At 45.8% G+C, this 7,913-nt stretch overlaps 1 long non-coding RNA gene across 1 annotated transcript; it reads left to right on the top strand.

Moving 5' to 3' along the window:
- Positions 1–2,950: 2,950 nt before the first annotated feature.
- On the top strand, positions 2,951–6,575 carry LOC141559094 (uncharacterized). Its single transcript, XR_012487216.1, has 4 exons — positions 2,951–3,326; positions 3,798–3,916; positions 6,120–6,330; positions 6,530–6,575. It is a non-coding gene; the product is annotated as an uncharacterized LOC141559094 (long non-coding RNA).
- The last annotated feature ends 1,338 nt before the right edge of the window (positions 6,576–7,913 follow it).

Genomic DNA, 7,913 nt, shown 5'->3' with positions numbered 1-7,913 from the left:
TTATTTCAAATCCTTTCTATGACCCCAACTAAATCTTGACATGTTGTAGGGGGAAAATAGCATAATGTACATATGTGTATATTTTTGTATGTGAGGATTTTTACTATTGTTTTTGCAATTGAGTGAAGAGGGCAGTAAAGCTATGGATCTAGTCATACATAAAGGACACAGTGAAGCCGGAACTCTAACCCACGGATCTGCCTTCGAGTTCATCCATGCACAGAAGGAACACATGCATGAACATGGGCACAGAAACAGACACAGAGACAGTCACGTGCGGGGGAGACATTGGCAAGAGTTGAACTTTGGAGGAAATTTGGTATTGGACGTTGTGGAAGTGAAGAAGGAATCCATTTCATGCAAAAGCATTCTGGGGGAAGATGGAGGATTGGAGGCAACAATGAGTAGCTTCCTTTGGTAGAAATGTAGAAAGGTAAATGTGTGTAATAAGTCTGAGAAAGTGGGCTGAAGACCGTGAAGGGAGTGAAATGTTCATCTGAGCAATACGTAAGTCGCATCGCTGGGGCCCCATGGAAGGACTGTGAATGGTTGGGAGATACTAGGAAAATGACTGGCAGCTCCACAAAAGATGAAGTCGAGAGATGAAAGATTGAGGGCTGGGAGTCCAACTGAGAGGCATTATGGGTACATGAGGGACAAAATGGTGGCAATATTAAACCAACATACTTGGCAAGTGATGGGCCATGATGTGGGAAGACTGAAGGATGGCGCCAATGTTGTAAATCTGGGTGACCATCACAGAGGCGGCTACAAATGCCAGCAACAGCACAGTCTTACATTCTCTTGTTTGGATTTGTCCCCTAGGAAAGTCACCTTCCATGCTGGAAATGGTCGCCTCAGAGAATCAGTTCCCATCTTCTAGATGCCTCCTGGGACATAAATTGCTGCTATTTCTACCCCCAATGCCCTCTTGATTTAGCTTCACCTCTGTCTCTGCATCTATCACCCACTAGATACATTCCAAATTCATCGTCTCTATTTCAGACTATGGTAACATTAGCTGAACTAAACTAATTCTTTTCCTAGAAATGAAGATGAGTAGCTATGACTGCAAAAACCATTGTCTCACCCCAGGAGGGAATAATGCCGTAAGTATTGCTTCATGTACCGGAGCATCATTCGATGTATTTTGGGGAATCTAGAAAACAAAGGAGAAAATATCCTGCAGATTGAAGAAAAAAAGTGATTGTGGCTCTAGTGCCTCCAGTCAGAATCTCCTGTCTGGCATGGGCTTCTCCCAGCACTGCTGGCTGCTCTCCCCACCTCTCTGTCCTCCAGCACACCTGTGGCCTCAGTTTCCAGCTGATTCCTCGGATACCTCGCAAGCAAAGGACGACACAAGGAAGAACTGCAGAATCATGTTTAATGAGTTTTCATTTTGCCTCCACATGGTTCATGTGGTACAGATACAAAAGAAGCCAGCTCTCCACAGTCCCAGGGAGGGCAAGATTAAAACCAATGGCTTGTTCTGCAGTCAAGTTCTGCTCGGCGGGAATTTTCTCAGCTCATAGAAATTTTCCCATTATAAAACCTGAGCAGGCGCTCTAAGACAGTCAAGGGAAAAATCCACACATCTTGGGTAGGAAGGAATTTTGGATGTTGCAACTAGTTTGTGGAAATCTGCATCTAGGATATTATTATTAATGATTATTATTGGCAAGGCCATCGCGGCTTCAGGAGAGATTTTTCAAAGCTGGAGCATGCCATCAAGATAGGATCACACTAGAGAATTTTAGCCAAATGCTCTCCAAGTTCTATTAAATTCTCAGACAGGTAGAGATGAGATGATGCTGTCTCAGGAATCAAACACCCTTCAGCAATCTAGGAGCTCCCTAGATGCCTGGAGCCACCTCTATATTTGCAATAAAAGCAATAGAGACATGAAAGAAAAAAGAAGAAAAAAAAAAAAAAGAAAGAGAAGTCAAGGAAAGAAAGAAAAGGGAAAAAGGAGGGGAAAGGGAAAGGAAAAGAAACAAAAGATAAATCAACATGTGTTCATTTCCAAAATGATGCTTTAGGTTTGATTTTGAGTGTGGAGTCAAAGAACTGGGCATTTTGTGTCATTCAACATTATTTTCTTTACCCTCATTCCTGCTGAAATTTATCCAGAGAACTGAGCTGTCTTTAACTCTCCACATCAGCAAACTGGCTAGTGGCTGTGCTGCTCTACCACATTCATCCTTTTTTTTTTTTTTTTTTTTTTTTTGTTTGTTTGTTTGTTTTTTTGTTTGTTTGTTTTTGTTTTTGTTTTTGTTTGTTTTTTCATAACCACAAGATCATGGATTTAGGACTAGCAGGATATTAGAATTTATCTAATCCAGTCTCCTTATTTCATGAAGTAGGGGATGACGGTGGAACTGAGGACCAGACAAGGTAGAAAAATGGCTGATTTGTGATCCCACTTCCAACATGCTTTGGACAAGTCATTTTACTTTTTTCTGAGTCAGTCATTTCATCTGTGAAATGGGAATAACCATCATTTAGCTATCTAATTCATGGTAACTGTATCAGATAATAAAATATAATAATATTTTTAAAATCTTAAAAGTAATTTATTGTTATAATTATTATTGTTGTTATTATATTTAAGTGACTCTGTTTGGAACTAAGTTTATTGATAAAAACAAATGTAGATCTATTTGGCCTTGGGATATGTTCTTATCTCCTGGGTGCCTAGCTGTATCCTACTGTGGTGTTCTTGACTTGGTGTTAGATGTCCTTGACATTGGGTTATAATTTTTACTCCAAGCTGTATCTTTCTTTGGTAAAACAAGGGAGAGAATGTCAGAAAGTGCTTTAAGGTATAGAATTTCAGAGTGAGGAGGATGCAGACTGTCGGACCTGAGAGTGGGGAGCAAGCTTAGAACATGGAATGGCAAGGATGGAACAAGCCTTAGAACAAAGACCCTTAGCATATGGAACAGAACGTGTCAGAGCTAGGAGCCATCTCAGAAGATAGTGGTCCACCCTTTGTGGCTCTTGGGAAATGGGTGGACCACTGGAAAGCTTGATGTCAACACAGGGAAGTACCTTAGAATCTAGAACCCAGAATGTCAGGGCTGTAAAGGCCATTTGAACACACTCCATTGAATTCAGGTGAAAATTTTGCCTGCACATTTACTTTTTTCTTCTTTTACTGAACTGAGTATCAAGAAGTATTTAATTCTTAGAATGTCTCAAGGAAAACCAAAATTAAATCATCCTTGAACAAGAAGCAGAGAAGCAACAAAAAGGAACAGGAAAGGGCCTGCAATTTAGGTAAACCAACAGATGTTTGAGGGGAAGGAAAGAGTTAAGATCAGAGGGTAAGAGCCCTGATTTATTTACAACACATTTTCATGGCTTGAAACAGCTTCACGTGATTGGTGACATTTGGGCCACAACGGGGAGAATTTTGGAGAGCAAGAGAGGTCAGGTGGGTGTCTGGGGAGACCAACGCTGGAAAGCACTTGAAAATCAGTGCAGTTAAGCAGGGAAATCAGCATCTGCTGGCTTTTTGTTTTCTTTCTTGCTTTTGAATCCATAGGAAATCTGTGAGCTTTTCTACCTTGCTCCTGTGAGCAGGAGGGCCTGGAGAGGAACAGAGCTGAAAGACAATTGGGGGACTGAGGGGGCAAGAAGAAAGGGTGTGTCTGGGGTGGGGAGGGATGGAAGAACATGGCTGCCACAGCTGCCATCCCTAGACCCAAGTCTCAAAGGGCTCTTTCCTGTCATAGACCTTTAGCAAAGTTCAATAGGAGGCAAGCTCACCTTGGCTCCTGGTCTCTGGCTCACAGGCCCAATCCCAGAGACCCTCTGTTTGTCACCCTTCGGCAGCGTGTTCCCACCACCCATTTTCAGAGGACAAGGAAGAGGGTCTTCCTCCACGTTGGACCCAGGTGACCTCTTCTTACAGGTGAGGCTAGAAGCTCACGGAATCTCAGACTAGAAGGGATTTCCGAGTGTGACCCAAAGCCCAGAGCATCCCCCCCTTACCAGAGCATCAGGTGGTTGTCCAGGCTGTCCTTGGAGGCGCCCAGTGAGAGGCTGGTCCAAACAGAGCACTCCCCGAGGCCACTCTCACTGCTTCTGGGCGTAGCCATTTTTGCTCTAATCCTGGTTCCTGGGCCCAGCCCTGCACGGCTTGGGCCAATCATGGGCCCTCTTGCTCTTGTATATGTCACCAAAGCTTTCTCTCCAAGGAGCATCCTCTGCTTCTTCAATCTCTTCCTCCCTGGCATGAATTTGAGACCCTTCCACCCCACCCTGTCCTCTTCTGGGCACCGTCCTTCCTAGTGCAAATAAATGAGGCTGGATTTAAGCGGAGGAAGAGCCTGTGAGACTCCAAGCATGGTTCTCTGACTGTGGTTACCTCCCTTAATGCATCCCGTTTGTGTTCACCTATACTGTAGTGTATATGAGCTTGTAGGAGTCCATCATGGCCTTTGGATCTTCTTCTGGGCTGCTTGCTGAGGGATTTTCTCTCTTGTCCTTGTGAAAGTGACTTGTAGTTCCTGAAACCTTCCACTTAACTTCATGGAGGGCTTTCTGTCTTTCACCCAGTCTGGCCTTCTAGCCAGTCAGGATCTTTGGAATTTGGAAAGCCTTTGGTATGGTGCCCGGCACATAGTGGGCACTTTGTAAATGCTTGTTGGCTGATTCATTAATAGAAGCAAAGCCTACTCCCTGTGCCAGCTGCTAAAGACTGGCCTGAGGTCAGGGGCTCATGGTACAGTCACCCACAGCTCCTAGTCCTGTAGTGAAGCTGGTTTTTTCAAACCAACCAATCTTGTGCCTGCCAAGGCAGTGGCTGACTGAGTTCCAGACTCTCCAAGTAAGAGTGTAGCCCTCCATACTAAGGACTTTGATAAGAGCTTGCAAAGCTCCTGCCTTGTCCCCCCCCAGGCTCTCACCTCCCCAAAGTTCCCCAGTCTTTTCAATTTGACTCGAGGTTCCTGTCTGGATCCAGGGCCGACTCTCGCTTCTGCCAAATGCCAGCTGGGTGACCATAGCCAGGTGCCTTGCCTTTCTGAGTCTGTGTGCAAAAGCAGGGGCTGGATCAGATGAACCAGTGAGCATTTAAATCGAACAAGCATTTATTAATGACTTGTCATGGCCCGGACCATAGCGATGCAAAGGAAACAAAAGATGTTCCCGGCCATATTGTCTGGAGAAGTGGTTCCCGCGGCATTCAGGAAAGCTGGGCCCCGTGATCGATGCTCACAGAGCTGCCCACCAGTGGGAAGGGAGGTGACCCCGGCCTTGGAGCCAGAAGGCCAGAGCAGCCTGAGGGCACAGAAGATGCTGGGGATGGGCAGCAGCCACCCAGGGGAGTCTTCTCTCCACATCCACCCCAGGCTGGCTCACAACTCCTCTCCCAGCAGAGAGAGATCCTGCCTGGGATGCAGAAGTCCCCAACCTTTACCTCTCACAACACAGATTTTATTGGGGAAGAGAAGAGGCCTGAGGCTACGAATTAAATATTCCCTCAGAAAGAGCTAGGAGGTATTAGGTGCAAGGGAGAGGCTGGAGGGCCTGGGAGAAGTGGGTGGAGAGCAGGATGGAAGCCCAGTTTGCAAAGTGGAATGTGGGGGTGGGGCAATCCATCCCTTGGCCAGTTCCCTCCATTGTTGGCCTCTGTCCGGCAAAGAAATAGCCTTCTGCCAGAGAAGGACACCAGGCTGGCCAGCTTTCTGTGGAGGAAAGGAAAGCTGGTCCACTCGAGGCTCCCCTGACCTCCGTGGGGCACGCAGGCTTCCCTGCCACCCAGTGGAAAATCCAAACCTGAGTTTGGCTTGGAAGAGAGGGAAATTCTCAAAATGGAGGAGCGAGCCAAGCTTCAAATTTACCGAATGATTCTTGCACAGAAAATCCCCCCATGTGGACTCGCCGTTCTGTTTGTTAGTGTTGGTGAGCATCCAAAGGTTCCGTGTGCTTCCCATAAACACTCCCCAGGCCCTGAGTCCAATCTCGAACCAAACAATATCCAGACCGTCTTCATTTCTTGGGGATGTCAAACGGGTCTGGAAACCGTATAAGCCCGGGCCCTCTCTGGGGGGGTGAGTCATTTTCCTCCTGGCTACCCCCAAAGACTTTTTTTTTCTTTTCTTTCCTCATAGCTCCTTGGTAATTTCCACTCCTGGAAACATGAATTTTCATGCTGAGGTCCACAAGGAAATGAAAAACAAAAAGGAAGTGAATTAGCCAGATCATGTAGAATACTGAACACACAGAAACGCGGGGCGAGTTTTCCAATCGGATCGGGCCTCCCCTCCCTGCTGCTGGGCTTTTGTTGGGGCTCCTGTGAGCTCTCACCCTGCCCCCCTCCTGGTACTATTTTGGATTGGCTCCCCACACATTTTGCCTTGTTTTAGCTCTTTTTCCCCCCTCACCCCACACCCCTCCATGAGCTCCTTGGGGAAAGGGCTTTTTGTTTCTCTCTGTATCCCCACCCAGCACATGCTTCTTACATTTTGGCTGAATAGCTAAGTAGTCCCTCACTTTTGGCTGCCCTCTCTGAACATGTCAGGTGGTGGTGCTCAGTGCTCTCCAATAAAGGAAAGAAAAGAAGAAAAGGCACTTGTGATCAGGCTCCTGGTATCAAAGGGTCACAGATCTCAGCTGAACGGACTTCCAAAAGCATCAAAGTCAACTAGCTCTTTTTCCAGAGGAGGAAACTGAGGCCTTAAAAGATGGGACACTCTGTGGGCCATGCGGGAAGTGGGGAGCAGAGCGGGGTCCCCTCAATCTCAGCCAAGCCCACCGTGCCTCCAGAACAAAGGAGGGTCTGAAAAGCTGAGCCAGACACTGTGAAGAGGACTTCTGGCTAACCGTGAATCCTTGGCTGGAGGCAGCAGCTCCTAGAATACAGGACAATCCAAGAGACTGAGCCCAGGAGGGGATCATGGGAGGCTGCGATGTATGAGATTCTGATGATGGCAGGCACTCCTGTTGTGAAAATGTCCTTCATGGATGCAGATTGACTAGAGTTCTGCAATTTCTGGTCCTAATGATTTACCTGGAGCACTGATACTGAAGTGACTTGCCCAGGATCTCATAAGAGGCAAAGGGCAAGATTCCACTCAGAATCTCACTCTTCTCTACTGTACCATAAGGTTGCTCTTAAGAGAATCATAAAATCAATTAGTGAAGATGGCTGACCAATTAGAAACTTAGAATCTCCCGCCCCATCTCCATTATTAAAATCACTATTATGATTAATAAATATTATTGTAGGTATTATTGTTTTCATACAGAATGCCCCAAAGTCTTCCTGCAATTTTAAGTATTAAAACTTTGTGGTTTTAGGATACCCCATAAAGGTTCCCTCGCAGACACAGATGTGATAGAATTCTTACGTCGATTGTTCTCACTTAGTTTGTTGTTGTTTTCCCTTTTGAATGATTTATCTCTCTATTCGTTGAATTTTGATGTATGTATGTTTTTCTCTACATTTATCTATGTGTTTATTTTTGCTTACTTTTTACTCCTTCCTTAATTCATTTTTTGCTTGTTTATATTTGACCTGAAGCTTTTGAATGAAGGTGACATCGTGGCATTTGCTTGGCAACAGGAACGGTAAACGAGATCCATATGTTAGAACGGGGACTATGCTGGAGGTGTATCAGAGGCTGACTTCTGAATCTCACCTAAGCATCAGTGAATAAGGCGGAAGATAGAGAATTGCCATCTGATCGGCCCAGAAAGCCAGCTCTGTGAGCCATTGTACAGCTCGTAGACTTAGTGATGGGCAGATGGAGGGGATGTCAGGAGCCATTTACCACGGCCTGGAATGCTGAGATGAAATGCTGGAGGTCATGCAGGCAGGAAATAACAGTCAGAATTTGAATACAGGTTTTTGGACTCCAAATAAGGTGCGCTTCTCTCTCTCTCTCTCTCTCTCTCCAGTTCAG

Source organism: Sminthopsis crassicaudata, chromosome 2 (genome assembly GCF_048593235.1).
Source record: "Sminthopsis crassicaudata isolate SCR6 chromosome 2, ASM4859323v1, whole genome shotgun sequence".
NCBI lineage: Eukaryota > Metazoa > Chordata > Mammalia > Dasyuromorphia > Dasyuridae > Sminthopsis > Sminthopsis crassicaudata.
Note: the sequence above shows the minus strand (reverse complement) of the source record. Positions and strands in the feature narration are given on the sequence as shown.